We start from the raw sequence: 16,490 nt of genomic DNA on the forward strand, positions 1-16,490 counted from the left end.
TACAAGGAAAATATAAATGTAAATCATTCATATAACAAACTGTCACATCAAATGAATATACAGATCATCCTCACGAATATACAGATTCCTTCCAAGTAATCTTTTTAGTAACAATACGAACGTGGTTTACCACTTTCAGGATGTATTTTTGACTTCCAAACTAGTCTAATTAGTACCTTCAGGGATAAATATAGCTCTGGAATTTTTGACGAGCTGTCCCTGAAATACTAACAGTTGCTTAGCTTTTTCAGAAAAACTCTGACAGCTAGCACCCCCAAACTTTTAGAGTACTAAATGGGAGAACAATGAACTAGTTACCATGCTTCTTAGTTTCTACAGATTATTGAGCTTGGCATCAAGAGCAAGAGAAAAATGCTAATGATTATTTGCCAGGTATGTTATGTGATTTCTACTTAGCAGTCGGTGAAAAGTGCCTTCATCTCCAAACTGAACACTAGAACTTATTTCATAGGCAATGAAAGGATAATAATATTCTGATTTGATTTCACAGGTAAGCATTGTATAAATCTAGAAGGCATTTCCCTTAAGATGTGTTTGCTCTATTGAATTTCCATGAATAATGCTCCTAAAATTAATCTTGTCTAATTACTGCAGAAAACTGGCAACGTTTGATTTTTCAGTCTTTACATATTTTTGCATAGCAAGCGTTAATTTGGCTAATGCCAGCCAAACCGATCATCACAAACACCCTAATCCTTTGTTTTTGATCAGTGTGGCCCTTATATTAAGATGATGAGCAAGAAGGGAAGTACCGGTATGTCTGGTACATCCCATTCTCACTCTCTCTGGATGTGATGCTTAATCCTGTACAAAGGCCACTTTCTCATGGGCTTCATTAAATTCTGACTGCAATCCTATATTCCAATCTCTACCTTCCTGGGAGAAGGCCTACAACATTGTAGTCAATATGAAGTACTGTTTGCCCAAGGGATAAGAATCATTTCAGATCAGAAATACACGAAAGGAATAGAATAGGGAAAGACAACTGTCCTCTCCTAAATATATTAGTCAAAGCATGCATGTACCGTAAAAACAAATGATTCAGTGTTATTATATAAAAGGCCATATTTTATAATTAACTCTATAGAGAAAAATGCGTTCATAACGGATACCAGGATTATGATCAATTCTGCAGACATGTAGCATTTTGCACTTCAGGAACAGAACTTGTGAATTGCTGTCCTCGAGGTCCATCTAACCCAGATTCAACTTGAGGCATAAAAACAAGTCCCAGGGTCTACAAATCCCCTCCCCCCACAGCTTTCCCCCCCAAACACTAAATGTGTTGGAGAGCACCATAGGAGTGGTTGATTTCACATCTGCAGGAGTCTGGGTGGGAAAAGGGGTGGAAAGGTGAACTTAGGCAATCTTGAACAGATATACAGTATGTCTCTTGTCCTCCTTTTCTTTCATACTCTGCTACTTTGATACATTTGAATCAGCACATGTTTGAAATGGAACTTTAACAAATGGAATTTAACCAATTCCAAAGGTTAAAAGTGAATGTTTAATGGAATCTCAACAAATGAGATATTTGTTTCTAGACAGATCAGTTCAGCTTCTGTGTAAGTAGTGATAAGAGTACATTTAGTGGCAATGCAACACATTTAGAGATTGTGAGAATAAAAAATTCCAGCCATTTAGTTTTTTGGAATGGAACTGACCTACTGTACATCTTCGTTAGCTGCTTTACCTCTTCAATCCTCACTAGCTCAAGGTTGACTCAGCCTTCCATCCTTCTGAGGTCGGTAAAATGAGACTCAGATTGTTGGGGGGGGCAATATGCTGACTCTATAAACCACTTAAAGAGGGCTGTAAAGCACTATGAAGTCTAATTGTTACTGCTATTGCTATTCTAACATCTCATTCAACTCACAAATGCTTCATTTTATATATGTACTACCACTCTTAGGGACGCGGTGGCTCAGTGGGTTAGGACGCTGAGCTTGTCGATCAGAAGTTCAGCAGTTTGGTGGGTCGAATCCTGAGTGCCGCGTAACAGAGTGAGCGCCTGTTACTTGTCCCAGCTTCTGCCAACCTAGCAGTTCGAAAGCACGTAAAAATGCAAGTAGAAAAATAGGGACCACTCCGGTGGGAAGGTAACAGTGTTCCGTGCGCCTTTGGCGTCTAGTCATGCCGCCCACATGACCATGGAGACTTCCTCGGACAAGCGCTGGCTCTTCGGCTTTGAAACAGAGATGAGCACCAGCCCCTAGAGTCGGAAATGACTAGCACGCATGTGCGAGGAAACCTTTACCTTTACCTTTTATCCACAATTACTAAGACAAAATCTGCTGTAACTCCAGACTTCCACTTTTGAGGAAAATCATGGGAGAAATTATTTGATTTTTAACTTCCCAGAGTCAAGCTGAGACTGCTGAAGTTCTAGCTAGCAATACCTAATTGCATCAGCTCATAGGAAACCTTTATGGCTGCCTGAGTCAAAGCAGCATAAGAAGAGTTCTGAGACTGAGCATAAATAATTACAGGATGGGTGGAGTGACCAAGGCAGACTCCAAAAATGCAAGAAAACTATCATTTGGAAGAATGTGTGACATACATCATTAATTTTGGTGGCAGCACAGAACAGGTGATAGCTTTTTTAAACAAATATGCACCATTCAGTTTTCTAAATTCATCCAAATTTATACAACCCAGTCCGATGTGACAACTTGAAGTGCACAGGTTTTTCCTTTTCTGATTTTCTCAACAGTAGAGTGTCATCATATTGTCTCTGGCAGGTATGTGTTCAAGAAAAATCCAAAAAATTGACAAACAGTCATAGCTTCATGTTTAAATCCAGAATAAATCAGGGTTTTCTCTAGATACGGTTTGTGGCATATGCCATTATGTTTAGGCTCACATATTTGCCTAACCATAAAACTGATCGAAACAACACTGAATTTTATGACTAGACATAAACATTATACAATGTTGCAATATGTTTAATTATGATTTATTAGCAGGTTGTAGAAACTCGGCACCATGACTTAACTGTTACAATTTATGCCTTAACATATTATACTATCTATACACTATGGGTTTATTCAGTAATACTTAATTCATGACTTTAATGCAATATATGACTCCAATTAATGAAATTTCTTTAAATAGAGGAGTGCACTATAAAAATCTGTTTGGAAGCAAAACATTTGGGATGTTCTATCTTCTATGCTTGAATAATACATAGATCGCTATGCATAATTAGAGTGTAAATTTCATGACTTTTCTTATCCAAAAGGCTTCCCTTGTGATAATTATGCTAGGTAGAAAGCTGCCAGGAAATTACATAATTCAGGCTTGTAGTAACATGATTCATTGTAATTAATTTACATTAGTGCAAATGAGCCCACTCATTTTGGGCACAGAACCCTTGGCATGACACAAGCACTCCACCCTATGTCCACAAGACAGATCCCCAAGGCACAAGGATCCACTAAGTTAATGAGTGATACTCTTGATCATTTATTTTTCACTATCTTCAACCAGAGTTTCAATACACAATGCCAATAGCCTTTATGTTTACATACTGTAAATGGCAATGGAAGTAACAATTAATCTCAGTAAGCCAACAAAACACAGAGATTGCAAGAATTACAGTATTCCTTGCTTAAAACTTCTATCTGACATAAAGCAAGATATGCTTGCATTACAAAACCAACAAGTTCCAATTTCTGCATGACAACTCCTGTATAGGTAGGTCCTTTGTGTGAATTACATTCTTAACATCTTTAAAATATCCTTCAGTCATCTCTGTGATTCATTCTTTACACAGGACAAGGAGTTAGTGCAGACAACCAGCTTTTCCTGTTCGGCTGATTGATCTTTGTATAGGCTGTGTGTCACATGCTATAAAAATTTAGGAGGCTTGCCTTCTCTTGTCGCCCTGGCAACTAACCTCAGCTATCAAGAACTCTCCAGTTATGCCAATAGGTGGCCTTTGATCTCAAAGTCAGGCTATCATCTTGCCATCCTGCACAGAACTTGAGTAAATGTGAATATGAGCTCAAGGGGCAGTCTTCCCCACCCTGGTACCTTCCAGTTGACCTAACTACAACTCCTATCAGCTCTGACTGAATGCCTGGGCATTTTACAGCCACCTAGGCCACATCCAGCTCTTTGGCTGTCCCTGTCTGGCCTGCGTGGGGTCAATCAGAAATTAGAAACCAATGTAAATAAGATGTAGCATGTATTCTTATCAGTAGCAGCTAATCAAAACCATACAATGCTTTTGAGTGATAAAATTAATATTGAGTAGAATTATGTTCAGACAATTGGTCAGGCCCTCCAGAACAGTCCCAGTTTATCATGAAAATTGTGAAAATTAGGTTTATTGTGAAAATTAATTACCCACCCCTGCCATTGCCCAACTATCCTCACTCTGAGGGGAGTGTTCATTTTTGAATATTTATCTGTAACAGCTTCACACAGTAAGAAAAAAAGCCTGCAACAGAATAAAAGAGCTTGTTGTGATCAGAGTGACCTGCCTTGTATAAAACAATAAGCCGTAAACCATGGTTTACATGCCACAATTACAGGTTTCTCACAGTTACTAAGCCCATCAAATAAAATGCATTAGGGTTAGGACTTGATAAGGGTTTGAGAAGCTCCAGACACTGAAAAACATTTCAAACTGAGTTACTATAGCTTTCTTTTTGTTCAATTTCAAGTATAGGATTTGATGCTAGTCTAATATTATTAGGACTTGTATGATCAACACCAAACCCATAATAATTGCTCTCCCAGTCTTTGAAGACTTTATTATTCTTTGCAAGTTTATTGCCTTTAAAATTGGATCAGAACTTAGTTTTGATAGGCGCTGTTGTCCCTGCAGCACAGGAATATCTAATGATCCAGCCAAGAAAGAAGTACAGTTATTCTACTTTCTCAATAGCTATTAATCAACTGACCTGTCTGAAGCCTGTCACTCACAATGCACCTCATCTCTATTTAACTAGAGAAACTGTTAGACCAGAGAAGGCTGACTTGGGCAGTATGTCTCTCATCCATTGGCTTGCCTTGTCTTCTTTCTAAACTATGAATTTTAATGATCTGGCTTGGCCAATCCACTCCTTTTATTCACCCAGCAAAGAATTCCACCCTGAATAAGATAAATTTGCCAATTGACAATGTCTTCTCCTGAACAGGCCAATAATGGAGATTTAATATATAGAAAGCTATTATCAAAATTTTCATGACACAGAGCTCAAGCATTGATATCTACCAAATGCAGCCCTGCAATAGGTTAAAGCTCAAGTCCAAAGATAGGAATTCCTGCAAATACATGGTCTTTGTTTACTGCTTCCAATTGCAGCTTCCCATTGGGGACAATGTAAAAAACCCATGCAATCTTTTAGAACCAGACTCATGTTTGGCAGAATTATCAAAATTTAGTTTGTCTCAGAGACAATTCTGAGAGCACTAAGGCCCTCACGTTCAACTTTGAGCTACAAATATTATCTTCTTTTGGTACAAATTTAGTTCCCTAACTTCTACATGAGAACCAGTTTGGTGTGGTGGTTAAGGCAACAGTGTAGAAATCAGAAGACCATGAGTTCTTGTCCTAATTTGGTTATGAAGCCAGTTGAGTGGCATTGGGCCTGTCACTCTTTCTCAGCCCAGGGGCAATGGTAAACCACTTCCAAAAAAGGCTTGTCAAGAACTGTAGGGACTACCTCAGGCAATTGTTAGGAATTAAAAACTGATGGGAAGGCAGAGACACAGTCCCCAAATCCTTCTCTATAGCTCCAGACCAGGAAATTCAGCAAATGATGGTCAGATTGTCAAAACAAAGGAATGGACAAGTTCACTGAAATCCAAAAGTTTGGCTTCATTGCTCATGTGGCCGTGAGACTGAACAGAATCAGAAGCTGCAAGTTCAAAGAATATACTTCCCTTCCTACTTTTTCTTTTCACCGTGTGCTACTCATCTACCTCAATCCTTTTATTTCTTTTGGTTTCCAGGTTTCTCATGAACAATTTAATTCAGACATGTCAAACTCGCAACGTCATGTGCCATTGCGCAATGTATCGGCACTGTTTTGCCATTGCCGGCAATGGGGTGGGCGTGGCTTCTGCGTGATGCGTCCGGCCCAGGGGGCGGCACTTTGACACCCTTGATTTAATTGGAGCAATTTTACTCTTTGTAAAAGCCACTGGGCTTAGTTTAATTGAACCAGACCAGACCAAGTTCACAAATATAGGTAAAGGTAAAGGTAAAGGTTCCCCCGCACATGCGTGCTAGTCGTTTCCGACTCTAGGGGCCGGTGCTCATCTCCGTTTCAAAGCCGAAGAGCCAGCGCTTGTCCGAGGACGTCTCCGTGGTCATGTGGCCGGCATGACTAGACGCCAAAGGCGCACGGAATGCTGTTACCTTCCCACCGGAGTGGTCCCTATTTTTCTACTTGCATTTTTACGTGCTTTCGAACTGCTAGGTTGGCAGAAGCTGGGACGAGTAACAGGCGCTCACTCTGTTACGCAGCACTCGGGATTCGACCCGCCAAACTGCCGACCTTCCGATCGACAAGCTCAGCGTCCTAACCCACTGATATACACTAAACCAAAATATGATTTGCTTGACTTGGGCTTGATTTGCATAAACTCAACTATTATGGGTTGTAAACCAGGATTGTGGTTTAGCACATGTGAGACCAGCCAACTGTGGCTTACACTGCAAACTAAAGTATATATCAGATCTGGTATACTTCAGAAACCTATCCAACTTGGACAGAAAATATTGACAACCTCAAATGCTCAGTAGAACTGCTTTCCTCTGTTTGGGCTCTGACAAGTTTTTCTGGTTTGGCAAATGTTCTCCAGAAGAGAAGCTGCTGGACGCCCTAGAAGTCTTATACATGTTATGGCTTGTGGTAGTAAGAGAGCTGTTCATAACATGATTCTACTGTATTTGTTTCTGTTGTGGGAACAACATTCCTTTTTCAACCTAATAATAATAACTCGGATAAAGTCTGAAGCCCTGATGCATTTCAAATAAACACTGCAAACCCAGTGATAAGATAGCACCAGTTGCTATTGGTTCTATAGCTTTGCCACAATTGTGCTTATTGTGCTTGTCTCTGGGCAAATATCTCAGGGCACCAATAAAGCAGCCCGCACTGGTGATACCCAATCAGGTTTTACAGCCGTAAATATAAATTACATATGCTACAAAGGGGGCAAGGAGAAGGGCCAGCAAACTATCCATCTTCTTATTATATCATTTCAGGTCCATTTAAATCTAGTTTCAAACCTGCAACCAGTATCCTATTCTGTGCTGGTTATGATTTGAACAGTATCTGAAAGGAGTCCAAAGGGTGCTTATTGTTTTACAATAATGTCCAGGCACTAGACATAATATATATGTAGATTTTAGTTAGTGCTAGTGTTTTCTTTTTTCATCACTTTTTCTGCCTTTCTTCTTATTGCAGAATATCCACCAAAGAAGTGGGGGGGGGGAAAATTATTTATTTATTACTGAATAAGCCACTGTTGGCAAGATTCACACAGCTCTCCAAAATCAAAAGAGCAGTGCTAAGGACCACCTTCTTTGTAGGTGTGGGTAAAAGTATGTGCAGTTTATCCCTGGAAAAGTAGACGTTTTCCATCTTTTCATCAGTGCTAACTACTTTTTATCTCAGGGTCAGAAAAAATGAGGCCACCAACGTTCGTTGACCTGACGTGGTTATAGATCAGACATTTTCAGGTCAATTTAAGAGTACTTACCGGTATATTGATTGTTAAACCTGTTTGAAAATAAGCTTAGCTTTAGGCCTGTTGCTCCATGTTGTGATCAGAGTTACAGATATATAATATCAGAAAAATGGGTGGATTGACCACTGAAGGGGAAGAAAGGTAAAGTGAAGGAAACAATATTGCTCACATAGTTTTGTCTGCTCATTTGGTGAGCAGCCCTGAGAAGCACTATCAGCAATGTAGTTGGATCCCTGATAGTTTACTGTAAGTTCACTGCTAGATTGCAAGCTTGCACTGCTCTGAATGATGGACTAGGAGCCTTCTGTTGGGAGTACTGTAAGAATACCAAGCCATAGCAAGACAACATAATTCCACTTCTGCAGCAAGATGGAGACATATCAAAACATGCAAATATCACAGAACAGATTGGCAGGTATATAACAACAGACAGGCAGTGGCATTACTCATTCCACATGAATTCACTGAAATTCCATTCTCCAGAAGTATTTTAATATGTTGCTGTCATAAACCACAAATGTACTTGAAGTTTTCTTAAAACTGCAACTCAGAGTCATAGCATTGAAGTAGTAATGCCATTTCAAAAAAATTATATAGATATCAAAGCTGTAAAACAAAACTGAATAAGAGCTCACCTTTATAAATATCCATGAATAATTATTTGAAATATTAATCAGTATTTGTGATTTATTAGTAGTTATTGCTTTTTAAAAATAATTTATTATTTTGTTAGGCTATGAACAAATCTCTGTTTATTGTCTGCCTGCCTGCCTAAATATTTATTTCCTATAGAGGTACTGCCTGTAGAAAATGTTGTTCAATTCCTATCTCTGCTGGACCTTAACAGGCCAAGTTTCTGCTACATGGATGTATTTTTTTCTAATTTTAGGTACCGTACTATTAAATGTTATGTAACTTCATATATTATCGCATTCTGTATAAAATTTAAATGTATCTTCACATTTTTGTAATTTTAGACACAACCTCTTTTATAGCCTAGATGTATAGTGTTCTTTTTGGATTTTACACAGTGGTTCTACAGTAGCCAGTTTGTATTATAGATGTATTTTAATTTTATCTCAAGTTTAATTTATTTGTTTCTTGAGATAGATTTATATGTGTTCAGAAATCACTCATGGACATATTTGTTCTGGTCTTTCAATGCAATAAACTGACTGACTGAATTCTTATCTCACTTTGGCTCTTTGCAGAAATCCTAGAAAGGCACTGCACACTTATTTTATAGAGGAAGTCCTAATGTTAAGAAGTTGTAATTTCTAGAAGTCCTTTAAAACAGAGCAAGGGTTTGAACACAAGTTTATACAGGTTTCCTCCCTTCTTTCAACTGGGCTGAGCTGTCTGTCTGACTGTATTTTAATCCAATGCTGGATCTGAACAATCCTCATGACTTGGCGGTTCATGCTGATATCAGGGTGGAGACTTGCTATGGGGCTCAGCTGATAAACACTGTTCCAGAAACTTACAGTGTTTTATCACTGACTGGAATCCTATTGAGTATGACTGCATAATTTCTTTTCAACATAACAAACTATTTTAAAACTATCTGAAGACCATTATTTAAAATCATCGTGAAGTGGAATGAAAAGCTGGATTATGCTTTTGCATCCATCAGGTGCAAAAGGGGTGTAAGGATATTAAAGTAACATGAGAAATGCTTTCAAATGAATTTTTATATTGCCACAATTACAGTTGGAACAAGGACCAATCAAGGATGTGGATCTCTTTTGATACCTTCCAATTGTGCTAAAATAAGCTGCCGTTTTTGTATCCCACCATATAATTCTGGCCTTTAGTAAACTTTAGTAAAACAACATACAAAGAAGTCATAGAAAATCAGCTCTGCTATATTATGGTATTAGAAAATGAATCAGCCCTGAGTTTGTTTTCATTTTGCTTAATACACAGACCATCTCGAACCCTTTCTTATATTTTTCCACAGTAATGTTAATATATTCCAACCTCTTGTTTCATAACAGATCCTTTTAACCAAAAATAGCAATTAAGCGGGACTTCTAAATAGGCCATTCTTTTCTCTAGACAGTCAAAGAATTGAATCAGGTTAATGCTGTAACTTGAACATTCTGATATGCTTAATGTTTGTTTACTTGGCAGCATACTCACAAAAAAATATAGGGTGACATTTAGAAAATTCAGATACTCAGAATGCTTAGACATTTCAGATCATAAATTTTGAAATTTAGTTATGTTTTTGAATACAGAGATACAGAGTAGTTTGATTGTTTATGGTTTGATAAAAGTCAGGCAACGTTTTACTTCTCCTTTTTGTACCTGGCCCGAAATATCCATATCCATGTGATTTGTTAACAGCATCCCTGTGTATACATGGTATGACTTCAATAAAGTGCTTAATGAGCAACCTGTCAAGGCTAAGATCATAATTTGTAAAAATATCCTGCTCTTTCATATGACATTTTATCTAATTCCAAGGTCCAAAAGGCACAATAGTACTATGCCCTCACTGTAAGCTTGTAATTTGTGGGTGAGAAAAGAAAACTCTATTATTTATGCTTCTAGCCAGCTAAATATTCAATACGGACGAGAGATCCTGCTGTTAAACCTTATATCAAATTATTCTAATTAAAGTCAAGGAACAATTATGGCCAAGTGCTCTATTTGATGATATAGTGATTAATTCCCAGGATTTCATATCAGAAAATATTTAAGAAAGCTTTCCTCTACTGTAATGGGGGAGGGGAGGGGGGGGGAGAGGCATCAATATCTCTTGCAGTATTTGCTACTGAAATGCATACACCACCGTCGCCACCCAGGCAAAGGATGACTGCGAAGTTCAGAAAAACGGGTTTCATAAAACTCAGCTTCTCCTCTTGTTACGAACGGGATACTAGAAGGTCATTTTTGATTAAAAAGTCCGACCAGACTGGTAGAAATCCCAACTGATCCATGTTGGGCAAAGCTTTAGAGTGGTATTAAAAACTGAAAATAAAACCTCGAGGTTTCCCTCTCCGATAGCAGAGCGTTCCCATGCTGAGGAAATTTGCTGTCCCGGATCTTTAGCATTATAAGGCAGGGATGCGTTATTATGGCACACCGACGGCGCTGAGAAAACGCTGCCCTTTCCCCCCGTTTTCTATACCGAACTTCCTCCAAGGCTGAGTTTCGGCTGCAGCCCTCCCTTTTCCAGGTAAGCAGAGCGCGAAACGGTCTTCCGAGAGTTTCTCCCCGTTTGTTTGGGGAGGCAACCACGGTACTCACCTCCGTTGGATCAGGCAGGCGGACCTTCCTGCTTCGCCGGTCCTTATATAACACTTTCCCCGCTCGAGATTCCCCCCCCCCCCCCGGTCCTCTTCACTCGGCCCAGAGTCCTGCCATGGCTCAGCCCTCTTTCCTGGGAAAAAAAGCAGGGTTGCCGTCGCCGCCGTCCTTTTCTTTTTTTTTTTCCCCGGCGCCGCTGGCTTCTCTTTTCTCCGCGTCCGGACGAAAGAGCTTCGCCGCGAGCAGGTGGAAAGGAGGCGGCTTTCTTCGCTCGGCGAGGGAAAGAGGCGGGGTGGCGCCGGCGGTGGAGGAGGAGGAGTTGCCGCGGCCGCAGCCACAGGTTACTCCATTTCCCTATCAGGCCCGGCCTGGGATCTCTGCTGACCCCTGGCGCGGCGCTGCCGAGTGCCGGCTTGGCCTCCGCTTTGGAGTCCCGTTTTATTCCCCCGCGTTTGCGGGGAGGGGAGCGATTCCTTCTCTGCGCTCCCCTTGCTTGCCCTTCTTGGGAAACTTTTTCACGCGGGAGGAAAAGTGAGCGCTCTCTCTCTCTCTCTCTCTCTCTCTGTGTGTGTGTGTGTGTGTGTGTGTGTGTGTGTGTGTGTCTCCCCCCTCCCCAGACCTTCCTTGCTATCCTAAGAAGCCGTCACCACCACCCCGCTAGCCCCGGCTGGAAACGCTGCCGCGAGCCCCAGGCTGCTGCTGCTGCTGCTGCTGCCGCTGCCGTGAAAGGCGGCTCCCGGGCTGGAGGGCGGCGTGCCGAGGCTGCTCCCGAGGGGGCATCGTTTTCCAGCCTTGCCGCGGATCCTGGGCTCCCCGGGGCTCGTTGCGCCGCTTAGGCCTGGCGGTGTGGAGCCTCTGCCTAGCAAGGGCCCGAGTCGAGGAGGGAGGAGGAGTGCTCCTGCAGAGCCCGGTGTGGTTCTGATGGAAGCGGGTGGGGGGGGGGGGAAGGCTGCCTTTCAGCACAGCGGGCCTTGGCCTGGACCGGAGTTGGAGGCGGTGGAGAAAGTTACAGCCCAAGTCTAGGCATGTTTACTGAGAAGGAGGCGGGCTAAAGTTGACGCCGTTAATTTCTCCCAAGAAGCGGCCTTGCTTTTGCCAGTTTTTGTTGTTGTTAGTTGCGAAGTCGTGTCCGACCCATCGCGACCCCATGGACAACGTTCCTCCAGGCCTTCCTGTCCTCTACCATCTTCTGGAGTCCATCTAAGCTCACGCCTACTGCTTCAGTGACTCCATCCAGCCACCTCATTCTCTGTCGTCCCCTTCTTCTCTTGCCCTCAATCTTTCCCAGCATTAGGCTCTTCTCCAGTGAGTCCTTCCTTCTCATTAGGTGGCCAAAGTATTTGAGTTTTAGCTTCAGGATCTGGCCTTCTAAAGAGCAGTCAGCCTTGAAGTCCAAGGAACTCACAGGAGTCTTCTCCAGCACCATAGTTCAAAGGCTTCAATTCTTTGGCGCTCAGCCTTTCTTATGGTCCAGCTTTCACTGCCATACATTGCAACTGGGAAGACCAGTTTAATACTGTATAATAAATAGCTGAGCGGACGCCGTGCAGAGTCAACTTCGTTACGGTTATGTTCAGATGGGAGATGTGTAGGGAGACCAGGTTCTAGATTAAATTCTACTGGGAAGTCAGAGAAACGTCAGTATTGGTGTCAAGAAAACACGAAGTCACCAGGAGTTAAATTCAGAGTGACTTCATTTTTAAGTGGCCTGCCAGCTGTTGATCATCGTCTACCTATCACAAGGAAGAGGTGAGCTGGAGGGCTCCCTCTGCACTTCCTTAACATTATCCACCATGCATGTTTAGTAGACTGGAAACCCCGTATGGACCTTTTGTGTGAAACAGAAAAAGATGAATTTATGATTTATAATTTGGATTAGACAGGACAGACTACAGAAAGATAAGAGTTGTATTGTAGCCATAGAATGAGAGGTAAATTTATGAAGACCGCAATTTGTTTGAAAGACTAAACAGACCAACAGAAAATGGCACATTCCACATTTATTTAGTTCCTGCCACTGACAGGAGGTGGTAAACAATAGTGAATAAACACCAACGCACTGCTTATTTATGATTAAGCATCTTAATCTGTAGAGGAGTTTGCATCAATCCTTGTTTGTTCTGATTTGCAATACTTCTCCAAATTCAAGGATGAAAAAAAGTTTTCTCCAATTTGTCATGTACAAAGGTGCTGTGGTTTGAAATTGAAGTATTGTACATATATCTTTTTTGGGGACAGTGCTATATGGTGCTGCTTTTCCTGGATGATGGGAGCATTGTAAAACTGCCATATGACAGAGCCTGACTGCTAGCAATGACATGTGCCCTTCTTCACTAAGCAGCAATTTGCTCTTGCAAACTAGAAACCAATTTGATTTTCATTATATATGCTGTTCTCTAATAAGTTACAGTATGCTGTTCCAGGAAAGAAAGAAGGAAGGAAGTTAATTAAATGACTTCAAAGACTGTGATATGCAAATGGATGTCAAAGTGCCTTATCATGGCTTCTTGATACCTATAGCAGTATGAATTGTTCCTGCATTCCCCCCCCAATCTTTTTAATTTGCAAGGGGAGAGTGACTGTGCTCAGAACATGTTAAATTGACAGTTTTCTCAAGGGTGCAATAATAGATCCAGAGTGACATACAAGAGACCCACATGATTTCAGTGCATGAAGGAATTTGAAGACTGTGGGAAAAGAAATGCTTATTCGATATAGTGCCCAGAGTATACTTTGGGGATTTACAATCCAACTCATGCAGTGGAGACTCTGAAAGAAGGACCTGAAAACTTTTAATTCTAGGCATACAAATTCTTACTTACTCTTCCAGAATCAGATTACTGGATAGAACAGATTTATTTACATTAATATATAATGTCATACAGTAGATGAATCAATTTGCAATATCCTCATTTTAAAATGCATCTAATAAGAGGTGGAAGAGCTATAGTTGGCAGATTCCCAGTTCTAGAATAAGCTTGTGTTTATTGCATTATCTATGATCTGAAGACAGAAATTGTGTCTTTTGTAGGCTGATTTGTGTGTGGTCTGATCCTATTTTCTGCACATTAAGACTTTTCAAAGCCCACAGAACACATTACTGAGGTGAAGAGTGTCCTCCCTTAAGTTGCCTTAACCACCTATAACTTACTATGTTGTGGACAGAAATTTGCTTACTGCGTCTTATGAAATCTAGTACTTTGTTCTGATTTAATTCCCTTAATTTTGTTTGGTTTGGAAGTAGCAAAAAAGTGCAAAACAACATAGCTTTATCTGTATAGGACATCTTATGTTTTTTCCCTTTAAAGCAAAAATTAAAATTAACGTAATGATAGTAAAACCTAATTGTGTGTAGAATAAGGTTTTTTCCTTGAAGCAAACACCACCCAAAGGAAGATTTTGACATCTGAAAAACACATGCTTCTTTATTTTTAATGCAGCTTTAATTTAAACTTGCTTATCCTGTTCCAGAAGGGCTAGGCTTTTTAATTAGACACTTAAAAATGTTAAGTGTATTTAGCAATTATTGTGACTTCACCATGACAATTCATGTTCATACACACAAATAACAGGTGAACATAGCATAAAAATATTTGGGTAATCTATTCCATGGCTCAGTTAAAATTATTTAAGGCTACAGTATTTCACTTTGATACAGGAAAGCACCACTAATATGCTTAGCAATGTAAATCATTTTTTCCCAATCTGATATTACAGTTTTCACATTTGGCTGGGAATTGCAGTTCCAAAATATCTGAAGGGTACTAGGTTGCCTTAAAATATTTATGAAATGTTCAGTACGTCTATTTGATAATATTATATATGCCCTTTGCATTAATTTTGAGCTATTAAGATACTGCTTTCTTTTATACAGATTATATAAAAAGAATTGACAGTTCAGCAACATCCATCTGTAAAACATTTGGTGCATCAGTAGGAACAGTATTAATACTAGTATATACTATATAAACAACCTGTGAATTTATAAGTAATAGTTCTCAATTTTTTACCTACTGTTGCCTGTCATATGCATCAAGTTCTTCCCAGAATGTAGCATGTCATAATATATTTGTGTAGTATATATCTGGATCCAAACAGTGTGGCTTTTTTACAATTAACAGACATTTTGTCAATGCATAGATTTTCTGAGTGTTGTCCAAGACTTTTTGGTAACATACACTTAGTTTGCCAATAAGCATGGGGACCAACATAACCAGTTTATGCTATAATATTTCAAGTTCAATTTTCAGATCTTGATACTTTGTGATCTTCAGTTCTTTTGTCTTCTATCTTACTATCCCCTGATATTGCCACATCAATTATCTACACTTTCTTCTTTAACTACAGTTAAATCTGATGTGTTACGACCAAGATTATCAGTTTGTCTTTGCAAAACCCACATTTTAACCTGCTCACTTTCAAATATTTTTCCACTCTATATTTCCATCTATTTTTCATTACTGGCACATTATAATTTTTACAAATGTGCCAGTGAATCATTTTGGTGACTGTCTTATGTTGTTGTTTATATTTTGTGCAATCTTCCTATCAAAAAAAAGTGGGTAGATTTTGGATCCACCTATTCCGAGAGTGTTCTGAGAATTGCATTCAGCCTTAATTTGCTAGGCTCTAACCTCTAAAGCAGGGGTCTTCAAACTTGGCCCTTTTATGACTTGTGGACTTCAACTCCCAAAATTCCTCAGCCAGCCATGCTGGCTGAGGAATTCTGGGAGTTGAAGTCCACAAGTCATAAAAGGGCCAAGTTTGAAGACCCCTGCTCTAAAGGGTATGCATGGGAGTAACTCAGTCTCTCTTAAATGTAGGGAAGTAAACACATATATTGTACTAATCATTTTAAAATGAATTTGAGTAATCAATAGATCAAATTAGCAATCAAGTCAATGTTTTCATGATAGTAAATGATAATGAAAAATACTTACATAGACATGCACTTGAACATATGCCAAAATTCACTGAGAGTCACAAATCACAATTGTTGGGTTGGTAGGTGTAATATAAAATTATCTATTATTTCTCTTTTGCTTGTTTCCAAAGTTTGGCTCATTCTGATTTAATCAGCACTCACTCTAATTAATTGAACATTCCTGCTGCATTGTTCTGAAATGTCAGAAATAATTATGTTAGGTGTTCTCCACAATAATCTTCACAAAATTTTGAACACTCTATCTCTATCCTAATACATGGAGACAAGGCACTTCCAGAGGGTCAGCCCTACAAACATGATAAATCTCTGCAATCAGATTTTAAATAATTCAAGGTATTTAAAGCTATAGGACTCACTAAACCCTAAGCTTGACATTTTTCTTTCCTAATCACAGCTATGCCTTTTGTGCAATGCTCCATTATCTATAAGAACTCCATAATATTTAGCATAGAAAAATGGACTTAATCTACATTTAGTTACCATTCTGTTTTCAGAAGAACAACAATAGTCATATATTATATGTACAATCTCTGAAATATTTATTTAAAAAGATGCAAAA

At 39.7% G+C, this 16,490-nt stretch overlaps 1 protein-coding gene across 1 annotated transcript in view; it reads right to left on the minus strand.

The window, feature by feature from the left end:
• Window positions 1–11,209, minus strand: part of EPS8L2 (EPS8 signaling adaptor L2) — an 89,608-nt gene extending 78,399 nt beyond the window's left edge. Inside the window, exon 1 of the mRNA XM_081323503.1 lies at window positions 10,987–11,209. The gene's annotated coding sequence lies outside the window, so the exon portion shown is untranslated. The remainder of the gene's footprint in view (window positions 1–10,986) is intronic.
• Window positions 11,210–16,490: the final 5,281 nt, after the last annotated feature.

Source organism: Vipera berus, assembly GCF_964194415.1.
Source record: "Vipera berus genome assembly, chromosome: 1".
NCBI lineage: Eukaryota > Metazoa > Chordata > Lepidosauria > Squamata > Viperidae > Vipera > Vipera berus.